Source organism: Magnolia sinica, chromosome 12, assembly GCF_029962835.1.
Source record: "Magnolia sinica isolate HGM2019 chromosome 12, MsV1, whole genome shotgun sequence".
NCBI lineage: Eukaryota > Viridiplantae > Streptophyta > Magnoliopsida > Magnoliales > Magnoliaceae > Magnolia > Magnolia sinica.
The window spans coordinates 8,491,215-8,501,922 of NC_080584.1; the positions used below are offsets into that span (position 1 = coordinate 8,491,215).

The 10,708-nt window shown below is 41.9% G+C and overlaps 1 non-coding gene across 1 annotated transcript; it reads right to left on the reverse strand.

Annotated features, from left to right (window-relative positions):
• Positions 1-305: 305 nt before the first annotated feature.
• Positions 306-411, reverse strand: LOC131222077 (small nucleolar RNA R71). The gene has a single exon (XR_009159785.1). It is a non-coding gene; the product is annotated as a small nucleolar RNA R71 (small nucleolar RNA).
• Positions 412-10,708: the final 10,297 nt, after the last annotated feature.

Consider the following 10,708-nt stretch of genomic DNA (forward strand, 5'->3'; position numbering starts at 1 on the left):
GCATGATTTTCCCTGAAAACACAGGACAAATGGACATCAAGACAGGAGTTATCCAACTCCTTCCCAAATTTCATGGACTTGAATCAAAAAGTCCATATTTACATTTGAAAGAGTTCGATGAGATTATAACTACATTATATTTTCCTAATGTATCTGAGGATACAATTAGGCTGAAACTCTTTCTTTTTTCCTTAAAAGAGAAGGCTAAGACGTGGTTACATTCACTGCGTCCTAGATCCATTGGCACATGGAATGACATGCAGAGGGAATTCATAAAAAAATTCTTCCCACATCATAAAACGATTACCCTCAGAAAAGCAATCATGAACTTGCCCAAAAGGAAGATGAAACATTCTTCCAATGTTGGGAAAGGTTCAAAGATTTAGTCAGTTCATGCCCACAACACGGATTTGAAACGTGGCGCATTACAAATTTTTTCTACGATGGACTGACATCTTCCATGCGCCAAATGGTCGAGACAATGTGTAATGGAGAGTTCATTAATAAAGATGTCGACGAGGTATGTGACTACCTCGACAGTCTGGCTGAAAAAACACAATCTTGAGACTATTACCCAGAATCAAACACCACGTCTAGACCAACTCAATATAAGGAGAAAGGCGGAATGTATCACCTGAAAGAAGAAGATGATCTCAAGTATAAAGTGAATAATCTCATAAGAAAATTTGAGACCATGTAAGGAAAGAAGGATAAGGTCAATGAAATTGTTTACGGCATCTGTAATTGCAACATTCACACAACTGAAAACTGTCCTACAATACCTGCCTTTCGAGGAGTGTGGAATGAACAAGCCAATACTGTAAACAACTATCAAAGACCTTTTACTGGACCTAACTCCAATACGTACAATCCTGGTTGGAAAAATCATTCAAACTTTAGTTGGAAGAATGGACAAACGGCTACCCCTCAAGGTTTCTTCAATCAAAATCCAAATCAAGTGAAACCTCAAGAGGAACCGGTTCAAAATTCCATACAAGAGCTGGCTCTGGCAATGCGGGAATTTACAGATTTTATGCAAAAGATAGATTCTCATATGACGGTTATAGAAAATGGGATGCTTCCTGCACAACCTCTCCCCAATCCTAAACCGCAGTACGAGATTAGTGATCCCAGCTCTTCAAATCAGATGGGGCACGCTAAATCCATCACCACTCTTAGGAGTGGAAAGATCATTGATAAAACTCTTCCGGTTAGGCCCGAAAAGCCTCAAGAACCAGAAGAGGACAACAATGATGGATCTAGTGATGCCCCACAAAAATTAGAACCGGAACTTCTAGAGAAGCCAGTTGCTCCGTTCCCCCAACGGTTGGTTGCACCAAAATGTCTTTCTAACTCTCAGGATATTCTGGAGGTGTTGAAACAAGTGAAAGTTAACATTCCTCTACTTGATGTCGTGAAACAGATTCCTTCATATGCCAAATTTCTAAAAGACTTATGCACGACCAAAAGACGGCAAAGTATTCAAAAGAAAATCTTCTTGATTGAAAAAGTGAGTGTCATCCTGAAGCAAGACGTGTCGCAGAAATTCAAGGATCCTGGTAGCCCAACTATATCATGTGTAATCTGGAACCATCAAATTGATCACGCACTTCTTGACTTAGGAGCGAGCGTAAATCTGATTCCCTACTCGGTATACAAACAGTTAGATTTGGGTGAGATAAAACCCACCCTGACCACACTACAACTTGTTGATCGCTCTGTTCGTGTACCAAGAGGGATAATTGAGGATGTGTTAGTCCAGGTCGATAGATTTTACTACCCTGTAGATTTTATCATCCTGGACACCGAACCCATCAATAACATGAGCACTCAGATTCCCGTCATTCTTGGTCGCCCATTCCTTGCCACGTCAAATGTAATTATCAATTGCAGGAATGGTGTCATGACTATGTCTTTTGAAAATTTGACATTAGAGTCAAACATCTTTTTCAATAACGGCAGCAACTCAGAGGATGATGACGATTTCCACGACATTAACATGATTGACTCTTTCGTGGAAGATACGACACCTCTGACCTTATCCTCCGACCATCTAGAGACATGCCTGGCCCACTCCCATGATTTTAATGATGACATGATTAGGGAGACGTGCGCCTTGCTTGATACTGCACCGGTACTTGAAGTTAACCGGTGGAGGCCACAATTTGAAGAATTGCCACAAACCGATGTAGTGCCTCTACCGTCTAACCTCAAGCCACCGAAGCTTGACCTAAAACCTTTGCCCTCTGATTTAAAATATGCCTATTTAGGTCAAGATGAGACATACTCAGTGGTGATCTCTGGCCACCTGGAGAAAAAACAGGAGAGTATGCTCATATCTACTCTCATTGAGCATAAAGGAGCCCTGGGATGGACGATAGCGGACCTCAAGGGAATCGATCCCTCGATTTGTACTCACCGCATATATCTTGAGGATAATGCAAAAACCGTTCGGCAACCACAACGTAGACTAAATCCAAACATGAAGGAAGTGGTTAAGGTCGAGGTTCTTAAACTATTGGACGTGGGTATCATATACCCTATATCTGATAGTCAATGGGTGAGTCCAACTCAAGTGGTCCCTAAGAAGTCCGGAATCACCATCGTAGCCAATGCTAATAATGAACTCGTGCCAACTAGAGTCATTACTGGTTGGAGAATGCGCATTGACTACAGGAAGTTGAATACCGTCACGAGGAAAGACCACTTTCCTTTACCATTCATTGATCAGATCCTGGAAAGGTTAGCTGGTCATTCCTATTACTATTTCCTTGACGGGTATTCGGGCTACAACCAGAAAAAGATAGCCCCTGAAGACCAGTAAAAGACCACATTTATATGTCCCTACGGCACCTTTGCCTACCGAAGGATGCCATTCGGACTATGTAATGCCCCTGCCACCTTTCAGCGATGTATGCTTAGTATCTTTTCTGATATGGTGGGGCAATATCTAGAGGTCTTCATGGATGATTTCTCTATTTACGGTCCATCTTTCAGCAAGTGCTTGGAAAGTCTTAAATGTGTACTGAAAAGATGTGAAGAAAAGAACTTGGTACTTAATTGGGAGAAGTGTCATTTCATGGTTCAGAAGGAAATTGTCCTTGGGCATATCATCTCGTCCAAGGGAATCGAGGTAGATAAGATAAAAATCGATCTTATCTCTAACCTACCTCCACCCAAGAACATCAGAGATGTGCGATCCTTCTTAGGACACGTAGGATTTTACAAGCGATTCATAAAGGACTTTAGTCTCCTCTCTCGTCTTTTATGTAATCTTCTTCAAAAGGATGCTCAGTACGAGTGGACTGAGCAATGCCAGGAAGCTTTCACCAAGCTTAAGGGCACGTTAACCACTGCACCTATCATGCAGCCACCCGACTGGAGCCTTCCTTTTGAGCTTATGTGCGATGCTTCTGATTATGCTCTTAGAGCGGTTCTAGGCTAGAGAAAAGATAAGAGGCCCTACGTCATTCATTAAACAAGTAGAACTTTAAATTCTGCCCAAGTGAACTACTTGACTATGGAAAAGGAACTCCTAGCCGTAGTGTTCGCTTTGGATAAATTTAGGTCCTACTTGATCGGATCCAAGATCATTATTTATACAGATCATGTGGCACTTAAGTATCTTCTTTCTAAGAATGATTCTAAGCCCCGCCTGATACGAGGGATCTTTCTACTCCAAGAATTTGATTTGAAAATTAAAGATAAAAAGGGAGTAGAGAACGTAGTGGCCGATCATCTGTCTCGCCTTAATACCTCTGATTCTCTTGAAACGACACATATCAATGACATGTTCCCTGATGAACAATTGTTCAAGTCTCCCATTCACCTTGGTTCGCTGATATTGCTAATTATCTTGCCACAGGTTCCATACCGACACAGTGGACTGCGCAAGATAAGAAGAAATTTTTCACTAAGGTACGTAACTTTTTCTGAGACGATCCATATTTATTTAAATATTGCCCAGACCAAATCCTAAGGAGATGTGTACCAGACGATGAGCATCAGAGCGTCATCTCCTTCTGTCACTCACAGGCCTGTGGTGGTCACTTTTCTGCTAAAAAGACCACGGCCAAGATTCTGCAGTGTAACTTTTACTGGCCCACTATGTTTAGAGACACTCATGAGTTTTGCAAAGCTTATGAGCATTTTCAAAAATTGGAAACATTGTCCCGTCGAAATATGATGCCTTTGAATCCCATCCTTATCATTGAAGCATTTGATTGCTGGGGTATCGATTTCATGGGACCATTCCCCCAATCGTTTGGAAATCTGTATATTTTGCTCATCGTGGATTATGTCACTAAATGGGTCGAAGCGATTCCGTGTCGAACTAATGACCATCGCACGGTCATTAAATTCCTAAAAGAAAACATCCTTTCTCGATTCGGAACGCCTCGAGCCATCATTAGTGATGGGGGCTCACACTTTTGTAATAAACCATTTGAGAGCTTAATGAAGAAATACAGTATCTCTCATAAGGTGAGCACCCCGTACCACCCACAGACAAGTGGGCAAGCTGAGATTTCTAATAGAAAAATTAAACACATTTTGGAGAAAACGGTTAACCCTGATCGTAAGGATTGGTCAATCCGATTGACCGACGCCTTATGGGCATACCGTACTGCCTTTAAAACCCCTATTGGAATGTCTCCCTTTAGACTTGTCTATGAGAAAGCTTGTCACTTGCCTGTGGAGCTGGAACACAAAGTGTATTGGGCGATCAAAAATCTTAATTTCAATCTGGACAACGTTGGCTCGCCACGCAAACTTCAATTGAATAAACTTAAGGAAATCCGGAATGATGCGTACGATAATTCGAGAATTTACAAGGACAAGATGAAAGCATTTCATGACCAACACATTTTGCGAAAATCATTCACGCCTGGTCAGAAGGTCCTTTTGTACAATTCTCGATTACATCTCTTTCCGGGTAAGTTTCGATCTCGTTGGACCGGCCCTTATATTGTTGTTACTGTTTTTCCTCATGGGGCCGTTGAGATAAGAGATCCCGACAATGGCAAGGAGTTTAAAGTCAATGGACATCGATTGAAACCATTTGTCGAGAAATTTGATTCAGAGGACATGTCCATGCCCCTGACTGCTCCTGTTTACCCAGATTGATCTCCTAGTCTGATGGAGGTATAGGTAGGTTTATCGCTTTCATAGGACTAGGGTAGTTGCTTTATTTGTCTAGCTAAAGACGATAAGCTTAGCGCTCCTGGGAGGCAACCCAGCTCTTCATTTCATTTCGTTTTTATCATTAGTTAGTTCAATGTTTGTGGGTAACATTACTGCAAACCCTCACGAGACTACAACTCGTCCACTAGGGGCAACCTAAGGGTTTAAAGGCTTGTTGTATACGCTAAATGCAACCGAGAGCACCTACGAAAGTGGTATAGGTAGAATTTTATTTTTGTTATTTTTGTGTTGCCTTCTCTCTCGTGCTGACTGACGCCTATGCTGCGATCTCTTAGAAAGTGTCTCTCGATTCATCATCCAGGTACTATCTTCCCATCACTTCATATTTACTTTTCGTTGTCCCAAGTGCATTGCATGCTCATATCTTTTACATTGAGGACAATGTAAATTTTAGGTTGGGGGTGGGAGATTAGGTGACCTAATCAGCATTTTCTTGGTCTTGAACAAAAATTGTGGAAATTTTTTAAAAAAGTTTTCTAGGACTTCTGATGAATTCGAAGTGATTTTGACGGCCATCTAGGGCACTTAGAATTTCAAGATGCGTGATGTTGGTACTTTATGACTCTTGGATTCAGTTATCTTTTAGATTTCACAATTAAATCTAAATTGTTAGTCCATGGTTAGAGGTTTTAAACATTGATTGAGTCATGATTTCACATGTCACATTTCGTTTACACATTAAGATTTCAGTTTGATACTGAAGGGTTAATTTGGTGATCAGTAAGCATGGAAGGAACCATCTTGAAAAATTGCCCGTCATGATCAATTGAAAGGAAAAGATACCGTTGAAAGAGGTTAGGCAAGGACTCTTCACTATAGGTTTGCTCCTTATACGTGTGGATTTCATTCCCTACGGATAATACGTAAAAAGGTTTGAGTACGCAGTCTTCACCATAGGTTTGCTCCCTATAGGTGAGGATTTGTTTTGGTATTACTTTTAATGAAAAAAAAAAATCAAAAGCTGAAGGAATGAAAAGATGATCTTCGAGGCAAGTTTTGGTTATCATGGACTCTCTTGCTGGTTACCAATGATATCCTGAAACAGAGAGTTGCGTATTAATGTTGAAAGCCGAGATTACACTATACACCTGTGGAACTCAATGTTTAGGATTGTTCTAATTGAGGGACTAATACTTTGAAATTGATTATGAAATTTACCGTGTGTTTGAGTCTAGGAGAGAGTAAGGCCCAACATTCATGAATCTGAGAATTCTCATATCTGGATTATTCTGCAAAAATCACTCGAGTTTATAGAAATTGTTCTGTAATTCTCAATTTATTTTTCGCATACCTTGCTCGAGACTAGCAAGATGCTGTTGGGGTTGTGTTGAGGGTCAAATATTACATATCAGACCCCAGTTATTGCCTGATTTTATGTACATGATAGTGCTTAACGTCATATTTTAATTGTGTTTTATTACAGGATGTAATCAGGAGCGTGGACTGAAAAATAGTATTAAAAAGCATGGATTTGACACTCCGAAGTCACCAGAGCAAGGGACACACTCCAGAGAACCAAGACTGAAGAATTTACATGCCAGGGATCCGAGAAAATCAAGCCATTCACGTTAAAGAGACCCAAAATTGGTGAAGAATGCAAAATCACATAGTTCCCGCCATCTGATTGGCTCAAAACTGCATGCATGGCCTGAGGGCCATAAATTAACCATACATATCAAATTTCAGCCCTCAGATCACTATGGAAGTGGCTCAACAGTTAGATCAGCCCATAGAACAGCGATTTGGGGCCCACTTGATATCTAGATATTCTTCAAGTTTGGCCTCAACCACTCAATCTACAAGAGGGGAGGAATAAGCGGGGTGGATCGACCACACGCATTACAGTGGACCCCACGTGCGACGTGCGTGTACACAACACGTCCACACGTGAGCCGCACCGGGCCAAGACTCCCGTTCAAAGTCAGCTTACCCGACTCCTTCCGCAGCAGCAACAGCGGATGCACCAGCGTCCGCCGATCTCTCATAGTGGGGCCCACCTTTCATCCAAATCATCCATCTGAACCGGCCATTGAGTCTAGAGGGAGGACGTGACCCTCACCTAGGTGAAATTTTTTCTAGAAGAAGCATGGAGCAGATTTCAGCTGTTCGGACGTAGAACGAACGGTCAGGTGATATTTCTGTGGGCCACATAAACGGACGGCCAAAAACCTCTCTTTCCCGACCGAAATTCCGAGAGAAATCTGGTGGACGGCTTGGATTTCTCATTTGAATCTGATTGTGGACCCCACCATCGTCACAGCGTAACGATTACGCAAGCCCTGTTTACGCAGTCCGGAGAAATCTGAAAATTTCGGATAGCTGTGGCCCATCATCCTTGATCGAATGAACAATCTGAACCATTCATGTGGAGCCCACACCAGCCAAGACCCTAGCTATGAAGAAATCTTGAAGCCAAGCCTGTACAGCCATCCTGAAAATCAACCAAACGCAAGAAGATTGTGCGTTCTCGCTGGGGTGGTGCGAAAATTCCCACCGACTTTTCTCCGGCTGTTGACTTCACGCCAGCCAGCAACCTTCTGACTGACCGGACTGCTCGTATAAAGGAAAGAGAGGGATTGAGAAAGAGAGGGGACGTGAGCACGGCTTGAAGTTGGAACGTGAAGACAGGGAGAGAAAAGAGAAGTTTTTTTTTTCTTTACCTTAATTTCTTTGCTGTGGTTTTTTTTCTTCTTTTTCTTTTGTTTATTTTAGCCTAATCATGCCTGTGATTGGCTAAACTAAGAGGTGAAGCTTGTAGTCTGATGGGAGAGATGTTGCTTGTGCCTTTTGTTTAGATTGAAGGGGTTTTTGATTTAATTTTATTATGAGAATATTTTTAGTTTTTAATGGCCTGTTGTGACTGAAATTACAATGGGTTTGCAATGTCTTTGAGTATTTCTTTTTCCTTATTTTGATTATGACGTTAGAAAGCCCTGTTGTTCGCCATCGTCTCCTTGTCATGGTTGGATGTCGGTACCCTTCCTAGCCTTCATAATCATCTGATTGGTTGGTAATTAGTTTAATTCTTTTGTTGACTTTGTCTCCTGGGCATTCATATAATTTTCACCTCTTTAAAGTATATCAGTGGAAGTTCAGTTTAATTTCCATGAATTTCGAAGCAGGCATAAGATCTCCCTGATCTCTACAAGTGGATCCTCTGAATCTCTAGTTTCTTATCTCTGATTTCTCTTAAGTTTTCGATAATTATTCCTTAAATTATATTTGATTTAGATTACATCTTAGTCCAGTTCTAGTTCTACTTAGTTTCAGATAACATACAGATATCAGTCCCTTGGGATTCGACCTCGGTCTTACCGAGTTTATTACTACATCACAACCCTATACTTGGGGAGTGAACAACAATCATTCCCCTAATAAGAGGAAGACTAGCGGTATCCCTGTAAATTTTGCTCCCTTGGGTAGTGCTGGCCTCGCGGGGCTAAACCATCCGCTGGACTATTGGCTTCTCTGATGATGTGAGTGAAGATGACATTACCTGAGTTCACCAGGCTATTTATATGAGCTATCCAGTATACCCATCGCCACGATGGCTTAGACTTACCCATGAGAGAATCAATCACAAGTTTGGAGTCCAACTACTACTAGCGAGCCCAAACTGAGGCTGAAACTGAGGATCAGGCCATCAAACACCGCACGCACCTCAACAATGTTGATAGAGCCCACCCCATAACCATTTGAGAACGCAAAAATGAGGTTGGCAAGGGGGGCTCTACAAAGACCTCTGCCACCTGACAATCCTGGGTTACTCCTGGCTGACCCATCCACATTAAGTTTCACCCATCCTTCTTTAAGTTTAAGCCATCCGACAACCTGGAAACCCCTGGAGGGAGAGGGGGAAAAAGCCAACCCCAAACCCCTAAGAGATAGCTAATCGTTCCATGAGCCAAGGGTAGAGAAAGGATCCCCTTTACAAATCCAGCCAAGCCACTATTTAACCTTGGAAAGAATTGACTCCATCGAAATCTGCTTACCTTCGAACTTGGCATCGTTTCTGGCCTTCCACAGCTCCCATAGGATGAGACGAGGAGCAATACCTCTCAGCCCCGCAAGGGATGAAATTAGTGGTCTAACCGACCACCAATGCTGAAGGAAATGAGGGAGAGAAGTGGACGGGATAGAGGCTGAGTCAAAGAGAAGGCTGAAATGGTTTCAGACCGCTCTAGCCATCTGCCCATTTAAAAACAGATGCTCCAAGGATTCAATCGTTGGATTGGGCTTGGCTAAGAGATAACAACAAACACAACTTGAAGCTAGGGGGATCCCTTTGGCCTGAATCCTCTCCTCCACTAGGATAGCCCTTGGCATAAGCCTCCACATGAAGTCTAAGCCATCATGGCGATGGGTATACTGGATAGCTCGTATAAATAGCCTGGTGAACTCGGGTAACGTCATCTTCACCCACATCGTCAGAGAAGCTAGTAGTCCAGTGGATGCTCTAGCCCGCGAGGCCAGCGCCACCCAAGGGAGCAAACTTTACAAGGATACCGCTGATCTTCCTCCTCCTATTAGGGGAATGATCGTTCTTAATAGAGTAGGGCTGAGAGCTATTAGGGATCTCCACTCCATATAGGTTTATAATAGGTGTCCCCTCAGGCCTCTTTTGTCCCATAGGATACCCGAATGTCCAGTCTTTGTTACATCTTTTACCATGAAATGAATATCATCGTTTTGATAAAAAAAAAAAACAATATCATTTACCTATTTCTATTAACAAATATATATATATATATATATAGGGAAATGGTACTATATGGTCGAGCGCATGCAAGGCTATTGCGAGGCCGAGTCGTGTCTCCTTGTCAGCCTTGGATAACATATTTGAAAATATATGGGGAAGTTATTTGTGCTGTCACATAGGCGGGAAGCGGAAAACCAAGGAAACCGGTTATAAGCAATTGAAACTTGTTAATTAAGTACCCCACTCCTAGTGGGTGTTACCTTATCACGTGAGGGCTCACTTTATTGAATTTTTTATATATCCATGCCCATCATCCATTTTTTAAGCTCAGTTTAGAAAGTTATACCAAAACTTAAGCACATCCAAATCTCTTATGTACCACACCACAGGAAAAGGTGGCGAATGACCATTAAAATTATTTTAGGCCACGAAAGTATGGGATCAATCTGATATTTGTATTTTCCCTTCATCTAGGTTTGGTTGACCTTTATCAATAGGTGAATAGTAAATAAACATTATGGATATGCTTTCAGTGGGTCTTGGTAAGCTTTTAATGGTGGGTGTTCAATCGCCACTTTTCCTTTGGTGTATTCTACCTGACATTTAGATCTATTTAAATTTTGGTACAATATTTTAAAATAGACTGAAAAAAAGATGGACAGTGTGGATATATAACATATAATTAAGGTGAGCCCCATGGTAAGGGGTAACATGTGTAATCCGGTAACACGTAATAGGGTGCCTACGGCTCCTGCGGATTGCGTGGTGTGCACGAGACATGAGTGATGCTTGGATGTTATCAAGTTT